The sequence below is a fragment of the Theropithecus gelada genome, chromosome X (assembly GCF_003255815.1).
Source record: "Theropithecus gelada isolate Dixy chromosome X, Tgel_1.0, whole genome shotgun sequence".
Classification (NCBI taxonomy): Eukaryota; Metazoa; Chordata; class Mammalia; order Primates; family Cercopithecidae; genus Theropithecus; species Theropithecus gelada.
Window position 1 is genome coordinate 152781309 of NC_037689.1, and position 21586 is coordinate 152802894.

The 21586-nt window shown below is 36.6% G+C and overlaps 1 protein-coding gene across 1 annotated transcript in view; it reads left to right on the forward strand.

Moving 5' to 3' along the window:
• Positions 1-21586, forward strand: part of SPRY3 (sprouty RTK signaling antagonist 3) — a 130961-nt gene that overhangs the window by 5941 nt on the left and 103434 nt on the right. The window lies entirely within an intron of this gene.

Below are 21586 nucleotides of genomic sequence, written 5' to 3' on the forward strand. Positions count from 1 at the left end.
AACATTTGAGCTGTTTTCAGTATTTTTCTATTGTCAGTGAAGCTTCTATGAGCATTCCTGTACACATGGGTTTTGTGGGAATACCAGTTTTAATTTTTCTGACCTAAATGCCCAGAAATACAATTCCTGGGTTATATGCTAGTTGCATATTTAATACTTTAAGAAACTACAAAACTGTCTTCCAGAGTGGCTGTACCATTTTATATTCCCACTGTCAATGTATGAGAGATCCAGCTTCCGTGCAACCTTTCCAGCATTTTGTATTGTATTTTTTATCTTAGCTATTTTTTATGTCAGGTATTCTGACAGGTCTGTGGTGATATCTAATTATGATTTTAATTTGCCTTTCTCTGATGATGAATGATATTGAACATATTTTCATGTGCTTATTTTCTATCTGTATATAATCTTTGGTGAAAGGTTTCTTCATGTCTTTTGCCCATTTTCTACTTGGATTGTTCAGCATTTTTTATGGTTGAGTTTTGAGAACTTTATATATTTAACATACTAATTCTTTGTTAGATATGTGGTTTACAAGTATTTTCTCCCACTCTGTTGCTTGTCTTTTCATCCTCGTAAGACAATATTCTGCAGAGTAAAAGTTTTGAATTTTGATGAATCCAATCTACCAAGTTTTTTATGGATTGTGCTTTAGATGTCAAGTCTTGGAGGAGTTCTCTCCTCTTCCATTTTTTAGAATAGTTTCAGGAGAATTGGTATTAGTTCTTCTGGTAGAATTTGTCAGTGAATTCATCCAGTCCTGTGCTTTTCTTCATTGGGAAGAAATGGAAAACATGAACAGACCAATAATGAGTAGCAAGATTGAGTCAGTAATAAAGTCTCCAAAGATTCCGAAGATTTTTATCATGTTTTTAAAAAAGTTTTATAGTTTTGTGGTTTACATTTAAGTCTATTATCCATTTTCAGTGACTTTTTTTTGGTAAAGTATGAAATTTAGGTTGAAGTTACAGAAATACACTATATATCTATTTACCTATCTATATAATCTATATTTACATCTATCATCTATTTATCTATCAATCATCTATTTATCTATCTATCTATCTATCATCTATACATCTATTTGTGGCTATAGCAACACTACAAAATCCCTTTTAAAATGATCAGTTTGCCTCTGGCAAGAGATTTCATAATGTAGTATTTTTACTGATTAGTTTCATATGTTATTTAGCAGGCCTGATAACAGTATATAATATCAAATACATTTTAATGAAGTAGACAATTTAAATTGTGCATTGACAGTAATTTAATAGTCAAGGATAATGAACTTAATAGACTAAGCAGAGTATTTCTTCCTTTTTGTTTTGTTCATTCAACAAATGTTTATTAAACACCTATTATATGCCTATTCTGAGAATAGAACAGGGAATAACAGATAGAAATGGCTACTGGCAAGAAAGTTACATTCTAGTACAAAAGTAAATTTCTTCTCTTAATACAATGTGATGCAATGCAAAAATGAAACACAGAGTAGTTGAGTCAATTTATTTAAGTCCCTAAACTATAAAAGGAAACAGGAAAATAAAAGGAGCTATTCACTTTATTCCACATTTCACAGCTTTGAGGCACCTTTTTTTTTTTTTTTTTTTTTTTGAGACAGAGTCTCGCTCTGTCGCCCAGGCTGGAGTGCAGTGGCGCGATCTCGGCTCACTGCAAGCTCCGCCTCCCGGGTTTACGCCATTCTCCTGCCTCAGCCTCCGAGTAGCTGGGACTACAGGCGCCCGCCACCTCGCCCGGCTAGTTTTTTTTTTTTTGTATTTTTAGTAGAGACGGGGTTTCACCATGTTAGCCAGGATGGTCTCGATCTCCTGACCTCGTGATCCACCCGCCTCGGCCTCCCAAAGTGCTGGGATTACAGGCTTGAGCCACCGCGCCCGGCCTGAGGCATCTTTTTAAAACATTTTTTTGATCAAATGTTTTTAAAATTTTAATTGACAAATAATTGTGTATATTTACGAAGTACAATGTGATGCTTTTACTTATGTATGCATTGTAGAAAGATTCAATCAAGCTAATTAAAATGGAAAATTCTAAACCTGTACTAGAGAGAATGATATGATCCCCCATATACCTATCATTCAGCTTCAACTATTCAATTCATGGCAAATATCCAGATTATTTTGAAGCAAGCCCCTCATCTGTAAATGTTTAGTTAGTATGTACCTATAAAAGATAAAAACTGTTTTATTCAACATAACCACGTGCAATTATTACAACAATTTTCCCCTGATATCAAATATCTAGATATCAGTATCCCAATTGGGCATTATGTTTTTTAACTTAGTTTGAATAGATATTTCCTCTCCTTCCTTACTTTTTTTCTTGTTATTTATTTGTCGAAGGTTTTTTTTTGTTTCCCACAGTCAGTTTTGCCTGTGAGAATGTTTTTAAACAACTTTGTTGAGATATAATTCACTTTCAGTAAATCCAGTATATCCACAGAGTTGTGTATCCACCATCACAATCAAGTTTAGAACATTTTCATTACCCCAAAAACAAACACTGCATCCCTTAGCCATGACACCCCAACATCACCCCCTACCACTGGCAACCACTAATTCATTTTCTATTATTCCAGACATTTTATATAAATCAAATAATACAATGTGGTCCTTTGTAACTGTATTATTTCACTGAGCATAATGTTTTCAAGGTCAATTCATGTTTCACTTCATTTCTTTTCATGGCTGAAGAGTATTTCATCATATGGATAAACCACATTTTGTTTATCTTTTTATTGGTTGATATACATTTGTGTTGTTTCTACTTTTGGCTTTTGTGAGTAATTCTACTATGAACATTCATATACAAGATATTTTGTGTAAATACATTCTCATTTTTCTGGAATGGAATTGCTGGATTATATGGTAATTCTATGTTTAACCAATTGAGGAACTGCCAGACTATTTTCCACAATGGCTACACAATTTTACGTTCTTACTGGCAATGTATGAGGTCTCCAATTTATCCATATCCTCTCCAAGTCTCATTTTAGTTGATTTCCTTATTATTATTTACTATCCTAGAGGAGGTGAAGTGGTATCACATTATGGTTTGGATTTTTATTTCTCTAGGGACTAATGATGTTGAGCATCTTTTTATTTGCTTATTGTCCATTTGTATATGTTATTTGGAGGAATACCTATGCAAATCCTTAGCCCATTTTTAAATTGGCTTATTCTTCATTTTATTATTGAGTTGTAAGAGCACTTTACATACTCTAGATACAAGATTTTGTCAAATATATGATTTGCAGAATATTTTACCATCTGTGAGTAGTCTTTTCACTGTCCTGATGGTGTCTTTTGAAGCATAGTAGTTTTTAATTTTGATGTTGTTGAGTTTATCTATTTTCGCCTTTTGTTTCTTGTGCTTTTGATGTTATATCTAAGAAACTACTGCCCAAGCTATAGTCATAAGGAGTTACATCTGTGTTTCTTCTATGAGTTTTATATTTTAGCTCTTACATTTTTATATTTGATATGTTTTTAGTTAATTTTTGTATATGATGAGATGTAAGTTCATTCTTTCATATTGTCGGCATGTTTTCAGTGTCCTGTTTTTTAGCCAAAAATTACCACGTAAGTAAGTGTCCCCTCAGTTCAATTATCTCAACTCAATATGACCTGAGAAAGCATTAGAATTTGATAGGGAGCAAAGATTTCAAATCATTCTACCCCAAAGCTCCTTCATCTGAAGCCAGAGCTGGTATATCTTTCTTTTGTTAAATTGACAGATAAAATTATATGTATTTATTGTGTATAGTATGATGTTTTGAAGGATATATACATTGTGGAATGGTAAAATCTACATAATTAACAAGAGTGCATTATCACACATAGTTATATTTGTAGTGAGAATGCAACATCCACTCTATTAGCAATTTTTCAAGAATACAACATATTGTTATTAACTGTAGTCACCATACTGTACAATAGAACTTATTCCTCCTATTTAACTGTAATTTTCTATTCTTTAAACAACATCTCTCCACCTGCCCCCTGTAACCAACCACCCTGCCCTCTAGGTAACCATCATTCTGTTCTACTTTTACGAGATTAACTTGTGGATTTCACATGCATGAGATCATGCAGGATTTGTCTTTCTGTGCCTGGCTTATGTCCTCCAGGTTCATCCATGCTGTCACAAATAACATGATTTCCTTTTTTATGGCTAAATAATATTCCAAAGTGGTACTGGAATAATATTTCAAGTGATGTATATAACACTTTTTAAATCCATGCACTCATTGATGGACACTTAGTTTTATTCCATATCTTGGCTATTGTGAATAGTGCTGCGATAAACATGGGTATGCAGATATCTCTTTGACACACTGATTACGTTTTCTTTGGATGTATACCCAATAGTAGGATTGCTGGATCATATGCTAGTTCTTTTTAAAATTTTTAAATTTAATTTAATTTTAAGTTCTGAGATACATGTGCAGAACGTGAAGGTTTGTTATATAGATAAACATGTGCCATGGTGGTTTGCTGCACCCATCAACCCATCATCTAGGTACTAAGCCCCACATGCATTAGCTATTTATCCTGATGCTCTCCCTCCCTCCCTCCAATGGCCCATTATGTGTTGTTCCCTTCCCTGTGTCCATGTGTTCTCATTGTTCAGCTCCCACTTACAAGTGGGAACATGCAGTGTTTGATTTTCTGTTCCTGTATTAGTTTGCTGAAGATGATGACTTCCAGCTTCATCCATGTCCCTGCAAAGGACATGATCTCATTCTTTTTTATGGATGCATAGTATTCCATGGTGTATATGTACTACATTTTCTTTATCCAGTCTATCATTGATGGGCATTTGGGTTGATTCTATGTGTTTGCTATTGTGAATAGTGCTGCAATGAACATACACGTGCATGTATGTTTATAATAGAATTATTTATATTCCTTTGGGTATATACCCAGTAATGGGATTACTGGGTCAAATGGTATTTCTGGTTCTGGCTCTTTGGGGAATTGCCACACTGTCTTCCACAATAGTTGAACTAATTAACATTCCCACCAACAGTGTAAAAGTGTTCCTATTTCTCCAAGCAATTGCAACAAAAGCAAAAATTGACAAATGGGATCTAATTAAACTAAAGAGCTTCTGCACAGGAAAAGAAACTATCATCAGAGCAAACAGGCAACCTACAGAATGGGAGAAAACTTTTGCAATCTACCCATCTGACAAAGGTCTAATATCCAGAATTTACAAGGAACTTAAACAAATTTACAAGAAAAAAAATCAAAAAGTGGTCAAAGGAAATGAAGAGACACTTCTCAAAAGAAGATATTTATGTGGCCAACAAACATATGAAAAAAATCTCAACATCATTGATCATTAGAGAAATGCAAACCAAAACCACAATGAAATACCATCCCACTCCAGTCAGAATGTTGATTATTAAAGGGTCAAGAGGCCGGGCGCGGTGGCTCAAGCCTGTAATCCCAGCACTTTGGGAGGCCGAGACGGGCGGATCACGAGTTCAGGAGATCGAGACCATCCTGGCTAACACGGTGAAACCCCGTCTCTACTAAAAAATACAAAAAAATTAGCCGGGCGAGGTGGCGGGCGCCTGTGGTCCCAGCTACTCGGGAGGCTGAGGCAGGAGAATGGCGTGAACCCGGGAGGCGGAGCTTGCAGTGAGCTGAGTTCCGGCCACTGCACTCCATCCTGGGCGGCAGAGCTAGACTCCGTCTCAAAAAAAAAAAAAAAAAAAAAGGGTCAAGAAACAACAGATGCTGGCAAAGGTTTTTAAAATTTTTTGAGGAACGTCCATGTTATTTTCCATAGTTAGTATAATAATTTACCTTTCCACCAACAGTGTGCAGGGGTTTCCTTTTTTCCACATCCTCACCAACACTTGTTATCTTTTGTCTTTTTGGTAATAGCCATCCTAATTGGAATGAGGCAATATCTTATTGTGGTTTTGCTTTGCATTTCCCTGATGGTAATGATGTTGAGTATTTTTTCATATACTTGTTGACCATTTGTATGTCTTTTTTTGAGAAACGTTGATTCAGGTCTTTTGCCCATTTTTTTGTCTTTTATTTGTTTTTTTTTTTGTTGTTGTTTTTTATTATTCTTTAAGTTCTAGGGTACATGTGCACAACGTGCAGGTTTGTTACATATGTATACATGTGCCATGTTGATGTGCCGCACCCATTAACTCATCATTTACATTAGTTATTCCTCCTAATGCTATCCCCCCCCCAACCCCATGACAGGTGCTGGTGTGTGATGTTCCCCCACCCTGTGTCCAAGTGATCTCATTGTTCAATTCCCATCTATGAGTGGGAACATGCGGTGTTTGGTTTTCTGTCCTTGTGATAGTTTGCTGGGAATGATGGTTTCCAGCTTCATCCATTTCCCTAAAGAGGACATGAACTCATCCTTTTTTATGGCTGCATAGTACTCTGTGGTGTATATGTGCCACATTTTCTTAATCCAGTCTATCATTGATGGACATTTGGTTGGTTGCAAGTCTTTGCTGTTGTAAATAGTGCCGCAATAAACATACGTGTGCATGTGTCTTTGTAGTAGCATGATTTATAATCCTTTGGGTATATACCCAATAATGGGATCACTGGGTCAAATGGTATTTCTAGTTCTAGATCCTTGATGAATCCCCACACTGTCTTACACAATGGTTGAACTAGTTTACAGTCCCACCAACAATGTAAAAGTGTTCCTATTTCTCCACATCCTCTCCAGCACCTGTTGTTTCCTGACTTTTTAATGATTGCCATTCTAACTGGTGTGAGATGGTTTTGATTTGCATTTCTCTGATGTTTTGCCCATTTTTAAATCAGGTTATTTGTTCTCTTGCTATTGACTTGTGTGAGTTCCTTACTCCCTTATTAGATACGTAGTTTGCAAATACTTTCTCTCATTCTCTTCACTCTGCTTATTTCCTTTGCTGTACAGGACCTTTTTAGTTTGATGTAATCCCATTTGTTTATTTTCACTTTTGTTGCCTGCACTTTTGAGGCCACTGTGTAGCTTTTCCCATATGTTTTCTTCTAGTAGTTTCATAGTTTCATTCTGTTAGGCTTACAGAAAACATCATATAGTTATAACAGGTTGTTTTAAGCTGACAGCAACTTAACTTTGATAGCCAAAAAAAAAAAAACCTAGAATTGTACCCCATTCTACACTCCCACATTTTGAATTTTTGATGTCACCATTTGCATATTTTAATATTGCGTATCCCTTAACAAGTTATAGTTATTATTATATTTGATAATTTTGTCTTTTAATCTTCATACTAAACATATAAGTGATTTACATGCCACCATTACCATATTATTCTGAATTTGACTATGTCCTCAATTTTACTACAGTTTTATACTTTCAAATGTTTTCATGTTACTCATTAGAGTTCTTTCTTTTGCAGTTTGAATAACTCCCTTTAACATTTCTTCTATGACAAGTCTGATGGTGCTAAACTCCCTCAGCTTTTGTTTGTCTGAGAAAGTCTTTATCTTTCCCTCATTTCTGAAGGATAGTTTTGCTGGTATAGTATTCTTGGTTGACAGTGGGTTTTTTTTTTTTTTTTTTTTCTTTTCAGCACTTTGAATATATCATCCCATTCTATGCTGGCCTACAAAGTTTATTCTGAAAAGTTCACTGCTAGGCATATTGGAACTCCCTTATATAGTATTTGCTTTATTTCTCTTGCTGCTGATTTCAGGATCATTTTTTGTCTTTGATTTTTGATAGTTTCATCATAATATTCTTATTTGGATTGAATCTGATTGGAGACTTTTGACCTTCCTATACCTGGAGATTTATATCTTTCTCCAGATTTGGAAATTTTTCTATTATTTCTTTGAATAAGTTTCAATCCCTTTCCCTTTCTCTTTCTCTTCCCCTTCATGAACCCCTATAATCTGAACGTTTGCTCTTTTGATGCTATCCCATAAATCTCAGAAGCTTTCTTTATTCCTTTTTATTCTTTTTGTTTTTTCTCCTTTGAGTGTATTTTTTAAATTTCAACTTTTATTTTAGATATGGGGGTACACGTGCAGGCTTGTCACATGGAGATTTGTGTGATGCTGAGACTTGGGGTACAGATCCTGTCACCTAGGTAGTGAGCACAGTACCCAGTAGGTAGCTTTTCAACCCTCACCCCTCCTTCTCTCCCCACTCTAGTAGTCCACAGGGTCTATTGCTCTCATATTTATGTCCATGTGTGCTCAGTGTTTGTCTCCCACTTTTAAATGAGAATATGCTGTATTTGGATTTCTGTTTCTGTGTTAATTTGCTTAGGATTGTGGCCTCCAACTGTATCCATATTTCTCCAAAGGACATGATTTCATTCTTCAATATGGCTGCATAGTATTCCATGTAGTATATGTACTGTATTTTCTTTATCCAATTTGCCATTGATGGGCAGCTGGGTTGATTCCACGTCTTGGCTATTGTGAATAGTGCTATGATGAACATATGAGTGCATGTGTCTTTTCAGTTTATTATTTATTTTCCTCTGGATATATACCCAGTAATGGAATTGCTGGATCAAATGGTAGCTCTGTTTTTTTAAGTTTTTTGAGAAGTCTCTAGACTGCTTTCCACAGAGCTGGACTAATTTACATTCCCATCAATGGTGTATAAGCATTCCCTTTTCTCTGCAGCCTTACTAGCATCTGCTGTTTTTTTTTGACTTTTTATTAATAGCCATTCTGACTACATATTTTTGAATAATCTTTCTTCAAATTCACATTCTTTCTTCTGTTTGATCAATTCAGCTGTTGATTCTCTCTATTGCATTTTTATTTTATTAATTGCATTTTTAGTTATAGGATTTATTTTTTATTGTTAATTTTAATTTTTGTGGGTACATAGTTGGTATATATATTTATGGGGTGCATGAGATATCTTGATACAGGCATGCAATGTGTAATAATCACAACAGGGTAAATGGGCTATCCATCTTCTCAAGCATTTGTCCTTTGTGTTATAAACAATATGATTATACTGTTTTAGTTATTTTTAAATGTTCAACAATTATTATTGATAAAGTTGTTAATATAGGTACACTTTTTAGAGATTATGGATTTAGTGCATTAGCTTGTACAGAAGGAAGTAACTCTAACAGCTTCATTGGCTAGTTGGCTAAAATTTGGACTACATTTAAATCAGTTGAGATGTTAGAACTTTCATGACATAATATAGAGGAAGGAACATAAAAGCTTAGGGAGATAGGAATGATGGAGTGAATCAATCATATGTGATTTTCACAGCCACCACACACACACACACACACACACACACTGTATCCCCCATGATGACCCAGAAAATATTCCTTTCACTAAGGTTTTGAGAAATATATTAGTGAGAAGAGCACCACTGTATTAGTCGCCTAGTGCTACATTAACAAACCATCCTCAAACTTGGAAGATTAAAAAAACATTTATTTAAATCACAAGTTTACAGATTGACCTACTGGTTCTGCTGTCCTGCACCAGGCTCAGCTTACTTTGACAAGACTCACTCATGCTTATGACATCAGCCAGCAGGTCATCTGAGGGCTGGCTGGTCTTGAAAGAACTCAGTTTAAATGGCTCATCTCTATTCCACATTGTTTTCTCATCTTCCAGCAGGCTAGCTTAGGGTTATTTATATGACTGTGAATAAGGTTCCAAAAGAGAAAGTGAAAGTGTGCAAGGCTCTTGAGGTGTGGGCTCAAAACTAGTACAATGTCACTCTATCACATTCTATTGGTCAAAGCATGTTACAAGGCTAGACTAGATTCAAGGTATGGGGAAATATATTCCACCTCTTGATAGGAGGTTATTTGCCACAGAGCAAAGGGGCATGGATACAGGGAGGAGTAAAGAATTGTGGCCATCTATTCAATCTACTACAACCAGTGTGCCCTTGTAAAGTTCTGTGATGGTTGTCTTATGTAGGCCAGGTATGACAGTGGAAAGTTACAACACTGAGATGAGTGCCCTGATATCAGTCAGTATGATGGTATCCCTGAGTACCTGAGGCCAACTGTCAGCCCTTAACTACAAGAGATGAGAGCAAGTACTTTAGTTGGAAATAAGGACAAAGTGATTATCACAGTGTTTTGGTCCTCAACGATTTTTGATGGCAGCTAATTCATCACAGTGTCCTTAGGAATGAAATAGACGGGTAGATTACTAAAATGATACTTGAGCTAAACAACAAGACTCTAGATTTGATAGAAACTTGACTTGAATCACTAAAATGGAAATTCATGGCTCCTCAAACCCAGTTCTAAACACCTAAAAAGTTCATAGACCTAGAGCTCTGTGATTGAAGGAGAGGATAGATCCCCTTGATGAAACACCCCAGGGCACTGCCATAAATATATTTGTAAACCATATCCCAAACCTTCTCCAAATGGATCTATAGCCATTTACTGTGGGGACAGCATAGGGAAAAGGAAATAGCCAGATCTTTTGGGGGATATTAGACACTAGCTCTGAATTGATGTTAATTTGTGAGAACCCACATTATTACACTGGTTCACAAGCTTAGGTGTGGGCTTATGGAAGTAAGATGATAGTGGATTTTTCACCTATGTTTGTGACAAGTAAATCAGATTACCCACCCTGTGGTTATTCCCCCAAGCTCTTGAATATATAATTGGAGTAGACACATTCAGACAGTGGCAGAATCTTCACATTTGCTATCTGATCCATGAAATGAGAGTTATTATTGTAGGAGGAGGCAAGTATAAGCCTCAAGAACTTCCCATTAGTAACAGAATAGTAAACCACCACGGTGAAACCCCATCTCTACTAAAAATACAAAAATTAGCTGGGCATGGTGGCGTGCACCCGTAGTCCCAGCTACTCAGGAGGCTGAGGCAGGAGAATCGCTTGAACCCAGGAGGAGGAGGTTGCAGTGAGCCGAGATCCTGCCACTGCACTCCAGCCTGGCAACAGAGTGAGCCTCCATCAAAAAAAAAATATATATATATATCAGAACCTATCACTTCAGTGAAGTTTTCTTGGGATCCAATGGTCAGGAGCATTTTGATTTATCTTCTCACACGCCTTACCTGGATATTGTTACTGTTGAGTGCCTAACCTGCCAAGGTAGGAGAGGAACACTTGGAGGGAACAAACCATCCACCTGGTGACAAGTTGACTACATAGGATAGCCTCTATCAAGGAGTAGTAAATGATCTTTCCTTACTGAAATAGACATACGCTCTGAGTATGGATTTACCATAATATTTATTCTCGCTTTATCATGTGTGGACCTGTGAAATGTCTTATGTACCATCATGATATTCTAATGACAATGATTCTTAATAAGAAACTCAATTCACAGCAAATGAAGCACAGAAATGGGCGTATACCGTGGAATTCATTTGACTCACCCTATACGAAATCACCCAAAGGCAGCTGAACTGACTGAACAATGGTTAGGCTGCTGAAGATCCAGTTGTGACATGAGTTGGGAGACAACTCCTAAATTTTGTTGGGTTTTGTTTTGTTTTGTTGTATTATACTTGGCTACATTATTTGTATAAAGTGCAGCAAAAATAATTATTTTTTACATAGGTGTTTTAAATTGGCTTTGATGGAACTTTGTTCCATAGAAGGATCCTCAGATAATACTTTTTTAAAGCTGAGCCCCGCCATGGATTTGTATTATCAAATACCTGTGAGTTGGATAAATTCCTCTCCTCTTGAGGTCCCAAGATAACTTTGGGCTCCTGGGCCTGTCGGAAAGTGAAATTGTTTATTTACCACAGGTCAGGAACCCCGTTCAGGGACTGTGTACACAAGGTATGAGGCCAATTTTCCCAAGGGGCTCATATATATATATACACACACACACATATATATACACACACACACACATACACATATATATACTTTAAGTTCTGGAGTACATGTGCAGAATATGCAGATTTGTTACATAGGTATACATGTGCCCTGGTGGTTTGCTGCACTCATCAACCCCTTCATCTCCATTAGGTATTTCTCCTAATGCTATCCCTCCCCCAGCCCCCCACCTCCCACGAGGCCCCAGTGTGTGATGCCCTCCTCCCATGTCCTTGTGTTCTCATTGTTCAACTCCCACTTATGAGTGAGAACATGTTGTGTTTGGTTTTCTGTTTTTGTGTTAGTTTGCTGAGAATGATGGTTTCCAGCTTCATCCATGTCCCTGAAAAGGACATGAACTCATCCTTTTTATGGCTGCATAGTATTCCATGGTGTCTATGTGCCACATTTATCTTTATCCAGTCTATTGTTGATGAGCATTTGGGTTGCTTCCAAGTCTTTGCTGTTGTGAACAGTGCCACAATAGACATATGTGTGCATGTGTCTTTATAGAAGAATGATTTATAATCCATTGGGTACATACCCAGTAATGGGATTGCTGGGTCAAACAGTATTTCCAGTTCTAGATCCTTGAGGAATCTATTCATCTGACAAAGGGCTAAATATCCAGAATCTACAAAGAACTTAAACAAATTTACAAGAAAAAAACAACCCCATCAAAAAGTGGGCAAAGGATATGAACAGACCCTTCTCAAAAAAAGACATTTATGCAGCCAACAAATATATGAAAAATCTCATCATCACTGGTCATCAGAGAAATGCATATCAAAACCATAATGAGATATCATCTCATACCGGTTAGAATGGCGATCATTAAAAAGTCAGGAAACAACAGATGCTGGAAAGAATGTAGAGAAATAGGAACACTTTTACATTGTTTTACAATGTTTACATTCCACCAAAGTGGAAGTGGCTTCTCAATAACTCACTTACAGAATTTTGGTTCTTGTTCTGGTAACTTTGAGCACTGCTGGCTTAGAGGTTTTACTTACCAGAGGAGGAATGCTTTAATCGGGGACATAATGATTCCATTGAATTGGAAGTTGAGACTGCCACCTGCTATTAGCTATTTGGAAGTTCTTATGCCACTGAACCAACAATCAGGAAAGGCTACTCTACAGGCTGGAGTGATTGATCCAGATCTCCAAAGAAATTAAGTTGCTGTCCCACAGTGGGGTCAGAGAGGACTATGCTTGCACTTGGGAAATTCCCTGGGGAACCTCTTTGTATTTCTATGCTGAATAGTGAAGGTTAATAGAAAACTACATCAAACAGGAAATAGGCAAGATTTTTAAGGATTCAGACCGTTCGGGAATAAAGCTGTGCGTCTCCCTACCAGATAACACAAAATGGGTCAAGGATATATGAATTAGTTGAAGAAGGATGTTTTAGATATTAACTATAATCCAAAACCATATGGTGTATATATATGTATTAATGAGACAGTGTCTTCCTTTTTTGTATGTATGTATGTATTATGTATAAACTGTATGCATATATTGACTAATTTATTTTTATTTCTCTTCCCTTATTATTTTATATAAAATACATAAAATATATAAAATCATTTTGGAAGTTAACTTTACAGCTTAGTATTTATGTAGAAATTTTCAGATGGGACTGATTTGAAGAGAAATCAACATAGTTGATTTTGCCTTCATAGAGGCAAATACAATAACTTTTGTGACTTTGTCACTTCTCATTTTGGGGAGATTGTGAGAGTGCTTTTGTATGAAGTATAGTGACTGTCATGCTCGTCCGTGTGAAGAGACCACCAAACAGGCTTTGTGTGAGCAACATGGCTGTTTATTTCACCTGGGTGCAGGCGGGCTGAGTCCGAAAAGAGAGTCAGCAAAGGGAGATAAGGGTGGGGCCGTTTTATAGGATTTGGGTAGGTAAAGGAAAATTACAGTCAAAGGGGGGTTGTTCTCTGGCGGGCAGGAGTGGGGGTCACAAAGTGCTCAGTGGGGGAGCTTTTCGAGCCAGGATGAGCCAGGAAAAGGAATTTCACAAGATAATATCATCGCTTAAGGCAAGGACCAGCCATTTTCTCTTCTTTTGTGGTGGAATGTCATCAGTTAAGTCGAGGCAGGGCATTTGCACTTCTTTTGTGATTCTTCAGTTACTTCAGACCATCTGGGTGTATACGTGCAGGTCACAGGGGATGCGATGGCTTGTTTTGGGCTCAGACGCCTGACAGTGACAACTTATTAATTAAAATTAATAATATTAAAATACAAAGAGCTAGTTTTGTTGGTGTATAGAAGTGAAGATACATGTGGAAGGATATATATGAATACTTAGTAGCCAAATTGGTATGCTGTGCTGGTTATTAATAGTCTCTGAGACTCAGGCCACACTGTGTTATGCTCTGTGATGTTGGGGCTCAGATTTTGTAAACCACATTTATGCTCAGCCTAAATTTCTAGGATTTAGTAATTTCAAACTCTTCCCTTTGTTCCACCCTAGGAGTGGTAGCTGCTTCCTGCTGTTATCATATCCATGGTAACTTATTGTTTTCTTTTTGCATTTTTATTTTTCCAATGCCTAGTAATTCCTTATGTTAGTTTCCTCTGCTAAAACAATTGGTGTGTTTTCTGTCTCCTGCCTGGAACCTGATTGACACAAGCAATTTACAGGCACACCAGCAATGTAAAAGCATGTCCTTTGTTCCACAGTCCTTACAACAGAAGGAATTGTTAGTAATTCTCGGGTGTCCTTTTTTTAAATTTAGCCATTTTCATGGGTGTGTAAGGTAACCCCATTGGGTTTTAATTTAAAATTTCCAGAAAATTTATAAAGTCAAGAATCTTTTTCATTTTTAGTGGAGTGTCTGAGTTTCTTATTGGGTCGCCTTTTTTCCCAAGTGGATATCCCAGCCAGCACCACTTATTGAAAAGATCCCCTGGCTGGGCGTAATAGCTCATGCCTGCAATCCCAACAGGTTGGGAGGCCGAGGCGGGAGGATTGCTTGAGCCCAGAAGTTCAAGACCAGCCTGGGCAACATGGCGAGCCCCTACCTCTAAAATATATGTGTATATATATACACATATATATACATTTTTTTTAAAGGAAGAAAGAAAATATCACCCTTTCTGTACTGCTCTGCAGTGCCACCTTTGTAATAAATCCAGTATCCATATGTGTATGGGCCTGTTTCTGAACTCTCCATCCCATTCTAACGGATTTTTTTGGTCTATTCTTGCACTATACATCGAGTCCTAATTAAACTAGCTTCATCATCTTTCCTGCTATTCCATATTACATCTTCTTCTTCAAGGATGATTTGGCCATGTGCATTTCTACATTAAAAAATCAGCTTGTCAAGTCACAAAATAAATCTGTGGAAATTTTGGTTGTGACTAAATCTTTAGAACAATTTGGGGAGAACATCTTTGTCATATTATGTCTTTAAGCCCACCAATACAATAGTGCTAGATATCTTCTCATCCAGACCCATCATCCTTTTGCACCCAGGAATATGGACTACATTAAAGAAATGCCTTGCCCTATGGCTTCTGGTTAGATTTGGCCAGTACCCCAGAAGGAAATCAGAATGAGAGAGGAGGGTGAGGTCGGAGTATTTATTTCTCTGGGTCTCTCCTTGAAAGATTGTCTTGGGTTAGCCTCAACTGAAGCTCACTGCTTAATAAAAGCATCCATCTCTACAGGACTCACTCCTTTTGGGTTCTGACAATTGCTTCCTCCTTTTGTCCCTACTGAACTAAGCTTGGTAACTGCTACTCCACTGCTATTATCCCTAGGTCCTACATTACCCTTTGTGTTTCCTCTACAATATATCCATACATTTGTGAATACTTACTTTGAAAACAAACCCTCCAGAATTATTCTAATTTTAACAACAGCTTTATTAAAACATAATTGATATACAAAGAACTGCACATATTTAATGTGTATAATTTGATGTTTGAGTACATACAAATATCCATTATACCATCACCACAATCAATGTAATAAATGCATCAAACACCTTCAGTTTCCTTGTGTCCCTTCGGGTTTTTTGGCTTGTTTGTGGTAATAACACTTAACATGGGATCTACCCTCTTAACAAATTTTGAAGTTGTAGTTAACAATACAGTATTAACAATGTAGCAACAATACAGTTAACTACAGGCACTATATTGCACAACAGATTTATAAAAGTTATTCATCTAGCATAACTAAAACTTTATGCTCATTGAACAAGTCCCCATTTCCCCCACCTCCCTAGCCCTTGGCAACCACTATTATGTTCTCTGCTTCTATGAGTTTGATTATTATATATTTCTCATATAGGAGTATTTGTCCTTATGTGACTGGCTTTCTTCATTTAACATAATATCATCCGGGTTCAACCATGTTGTCACATATGGTAAGATTTTCTTCCTCTTTAAGGCTGAATAATATTCTGCTGTATGTATCCACCACATTTTCTTTATCCATTCATCTGTAGATGGACATTTGAATTGTTTCCATATTTTGGCTATTATGAATACTGCTGCAATGAATGTGTGAGTGCAGATATCTTTTCAAGGTCCTTATTTCAATTATTTTGGGTATATACTCAGAAGTGGGATTGTTGGATCACATGATAGTTTTATTTTTAAGTTTTTGAGGAAACTCTTTAGTATTTTCTATAGCTGCTGCATAATTTCATTTTCCCACTAACAGTATACAAGTGTTCCAGTTACTTCATATCCTCACTAACATTTGCTATGTTTGGGTTTTTGATAATTGCCATCCTAATAAATATGAGGTGATATCTCATTGTAGTTTTGATTTGTATTTCACTGATAATTAATTATTTTGGGCATCTTTTCATTATCTGTTGGCCATTTGTATGTCTTCTTTGGAGAAATGTCTGTCCAAGTCCTTTGCCCACTTTTTAATTGAGTTATTTGTTTTTTGCTATCGAGTTGCAGAAGTTTCTTGTACACAGTGACTTTCGAACAACACAGGAGTTGGGGCACCAACTCTCTGCACAGTTGAAAATCTACATATAACTTTTGACTCTCCAAAAACTTAACTTCTAATAGCTCCCTGTTGACTGGAAGCCTTTGCAATAACAAAGAGTTGATTAACACATATGTTGTATGTTAATGTATTATATACTGTATTCTTACAATAAAATAAGCTAGAGAAAAAGTGTTAAGAAAATCATAAGGAAGAGAAAATACATTTATAGTACTTTACTGTATTTGTCAATACCATAAGTGTACATCATCTATTTGCAAGAATAATTGTCTGTTTGAAATGGTGGGCAGCTTTTTTTTTGATAGGGATTGCATTAAATCTGTAGATTGCTTTGGGTAGTATGAACATATTAACAATACTCTTTTTTCCAATCTGTGAATATGGAATATCTTTCCATTTTTTTTGCATCCTCTTAAAGTTCTTTCATCAGTGTTTTATAGTTTTCATGGTAAAGATCTTTAATTTCTTTGGTTAAGTTAATTCCTAGGTGTTTAATTTTATTTGTAGCTATTGTAAATGGGATTACTTTCTTAATTTCTTTTTCAGATTTTTCACTGGGCATATAGAAATGGTACTGATTTTTGCATGTTGATATTGTATCCTGAAACTTTACTGAATTTGTTTTCCAGTTGTAACAGTTTTTTAGTAAAGTCTTTAGGTTTTTCCAAGTTTAATATCATATCATTTGCAAACAAGGATAATTTGACTTCTTCCTTTCCATTTTTGATGCGTTTTATTTCTTTCTCTTGTCTGATTGCTCTAGCTAGGACTTGCAGTAGTATATTGAATAACAGTGGTTGAAGTGGGCATCCTTGTGTTCCTGATCTTAGAGGAAAGGCTTTCAGTTTTAGCCATTCAGTATGATACTAGCTGTGGGTATGTTGTATATGGCTTTTATTTTGTTGAGATATATTCCATCTATACCCAATCTTTTGAGGATTTTAATTATGAAGAAATTTAATTTTATCAAGTGCCTTTTCAATATCAATTGAAATGATCATATGGTTTGGTCTTTCTGTTGATATGATGTACTGCATTAGTTGATTTGCATATATTAAACCATCTTTGCATCCGTGTGATAAATCCCACTTGGTCATGATAAATGATCTTTTTAATGTTTTATAGAATTTGGTTTTCCAGTATTTGGTTGAAAAATTTTGAGTCAATATTCATTAGTGATATTGGCCTATAGTTTTCTTTTGTGGTGTTGTAACACCAAAGATTCTTGCCTTAGCCACGCCAAAGAATTGGTGTCGCGGTAGCCCGCGGTGGGAGAGACACGGATCGGACCGAGAGAAAAAAGCTGTAGGCTTTATTGAGCAGAGTGGCAGTACAAAGTTTCCACAGCGTGGAAGGGGTCCTCAGCGGGTAGCCAGTGTTAGATTTTTTGACCACCTTTTAAACGCTTTAAGGCGGGAAATACGTGCGGCAGGAAGATGTTACCGGAGCCGGAAACAAAGGCAATTAACATGTCTCAGATCTTGAGGAAAACTGGAATTGTAACTTAAGTTTGATGACTTTATAACCTTGCAGCGGCAGGGCAAAGGAGACAGGATCTCACAGGATTTTACAAACTGTGTTTACAAGGAATCGGAATTGGGAGCATAGATAAGGTCCGCTGGTCACAGGAAAACAGGCTTTTAACATTCCTTTTAGTTTCAGGGGAGGGGGAAGGGAGAGAGGGAGCGAGGACACAGGGAAGCTTACAGAAAAAGTTTCGCTGTTTGTAGCTTTCTTGGGGAAGAAAACACATGCACAAATTCTGATGTTAGGAATATTTTAAGCACATATCTTCAATATTATTCATCCAGGACCGAAGTAAATCCTGTTGCAGAAAATGAGTGAGTTTCACAGCTTTCTGAGCCCCAACTAGACCCAGGAAGCCCAGTTGGAACCTCCTCTCAATGTGTCTTTGTCTGGTTTTGATATCAGGGTAATATGGCCTCAGAGAATGAGTTCCTCCTCCTCTATTATTTGGAATAGTTTGAATAGGATTGGTATTAGCTCTTCTTTAAATGTTTGGTAGAATTTACCAGTGAAGCCATCAGGTCCTGGCCTTTTCTTTGCAGGGAGACTTTTTATTATGGCTTTCATCTTATTAGTTGTTATTGGTCTGTTCGGGTTTTGGATTTCCTTATCACTCAATCTTAGTAGGTTGTATATGTCTAGGAATTTATCCATTTCTTCAAGATTTTTCAATTTATTGGCATATAGTTGCTTATAGTAATCACTAACGATCCTTTGAACTTCTGTGGTATCAGTTGTAATATCTCCTTTTTATCTCTTATTTTATTTATTTGGGTCTGCTCTCTTTTTTTCTTAATTAGTCTGCCTAAAGGTTTGTGAATTTTGTTTATCTTTCCAAAAAACCATTTTTTGTTTCTTTTTTTTATATTGTTTTCTTCATTTCAAATTTGTTTCTTTATTCTCAGATTTTTATTATTTTCTTCGACTAATTTGGGGTATGGTTTACTCTTGCTTTTCTAGTTGTTTAAGATTTATTATTAGGTTGTTTATTTGAAGTTCTTCTTTCTTAATGTAGGCACTTATAGCTATAAACTTCCCATTTAGGACTGCTTTTACTGTATCTTCCAGGTTTTAGTATGCTGTGTTTCCATTATCATTTGTTTCAAGAAATTTTTCAATTTCCTTCTTAATTTCTTCATTGACTCACTGGTCATTCAAGAGCATATTTTTAAATTCCAATGGGTGTGTATAGTTTCCAAAATTCTTCTTGCTGTTGATATCTAGTTTTATTCCACTGTGGTCAGGGAAGATGCTTGATATTATTTCAATTCTTTGCATCTTTTAAGATTTATTTTGTGACCTAAGATATGGTTTATCTTTGATAATGTCCCTTGTGCTGAGGAGAGGAATGTGTATTCTGCAGCTTTTGGATGAAATGTTCTGTACAAATCTATTAGGTCCATTTGGTCTATAGTGCAGATTAAGTCTGATGTTTCTTTGTTGATTTTCTGTCTGGAAGCTCTGTCCAATGCTGCAAGTTGTGTGTTGAAGTCTCCAGCTATTATTGTATTGGGATCTATCTCTCTTTAGCTCTAAAATATTTTTTTTATTATATTATATATTATATATTATATATATTCCTTGTCTCTTCATATAGTTTTTGTCTTGAAGTTAATTTTGTCTGATATAAGTGTAACTACCCCTGCTCTTTTTTTGGCATGGAATGTCTTTCTATCCCTTTATTTTTAGTCTACATGTGTCTATAAGTGAAGCGTGTTTCTTGTAGGCACCATATTATTGGGTGTTGTTTTTATTCATTCAGCTACTCTGTGTCTTTTGATTGGAGAGTTTAGTCCGTCTACATTCACCATTATTATTGATAAGTAAGGACTTACTACTGCCATATTGTTATTTGTTTTCTAGTTGTTTTGTAGTCTTTTCTCTCACCTTCCTTCGTTTCTTTCTTTTAGTGAAGGTGATTTTTTTTTCTGCTGGTATTATTTAATTTCTCACTTTTTAATGTGTCCATTGTATGGTTTTCTATTTGAGGTTACCATGAGGCTTGAAAATACTATCTTATAATCCATTTTTTAAGCTAATAACAACTTAATATTGTTTGCATAAACAAACAAAAAAGTGAAAGGAAAACTAATAAAAGTTCTACACTTTAACTTTATTCCCCTGCTTTAAAATTTTTTTCTATTTCTATAGAAAATTTTGTTTCTATTTCTATCTTATTGTACTGTCTATACCTTTAAAATTGTTGCAGTTATTATTTTCCATTGGTTCATCTTTTGGTCTTTCTACTTAAGATAGGACTTGTTTACATACCACAGTTACAGTGTTGTAATATTTTGTGTGTTTTCTGTGTACTTACTATTATCAATGAGTTTTGAACCTTCCAATGATTTCTTATTGCTCACTAATGTCCTTTTCTTTCTGCTTGAAGTACTCCCTTTAACATTTCTTGTCGGACAAGTCTGATGTGGATGAAATCCCCGAGCTTTTGTTTGTCTGGGAAAGTTGTTATTTCTCTTTCAAGCTTGAAGGATATTTTTGCCAGATATACTAGGTGAAAGTATTTTTTCCTTCTCACACAAATGAAGTCTCCCTTTCTGTTCTGAGTCACCTGGATCTGGGGATGGCATCACATGAGCACCCCTGTGGTCACCACCATAGGGACTGCACTGGATCAGACCTGAAGCCAGTACAGCAATGGGTCTTGCCCAAGGCCTGCTGTAATCACTACCTGGCTACTGTGTATGTTTGTTCAAGGCCCTGGGGCTCCACAATCAGCAGATGGCAAAGACAGCCAGACCTGTGTTTTTCCTTTCAGGGCAGTGAGTTCCACCAGGCCCCAGGCAGGTCCTAAGGTACCATCCAGAAACCAGGGATTGGCATCAAAGTCTGTACAATTCTACCTGGTGTTCTATTGTACTGTGTCTGACCCGGCACTCAACCCATAAGTCACAGTGCTTCCTGCTCTTTCCTCTCCTTTCCATAGGCAGAGGAGCCTCACCTTATGGCCACCACCACAGGCTCACAGGGAGTACTGCCAGGCTACTACTGATGTTCCATTAAGTACCAATGGCTCTTCAGTCAGCTTGTGGTGAGTGCTGTCTCACCTTAGAGTCACCCTTCAGGAATGTGGGCTCCCCTCTGACCCAGGGCAGGTCCAGAAATACATCCAAGAGCCAAGGCCTAGAATCAGGGACCCCAAGAGTCCACTTGGTGCACTATCGTTCTGTGGCTGAACTGATACCTAAGGTGCAAGACAAACTCCC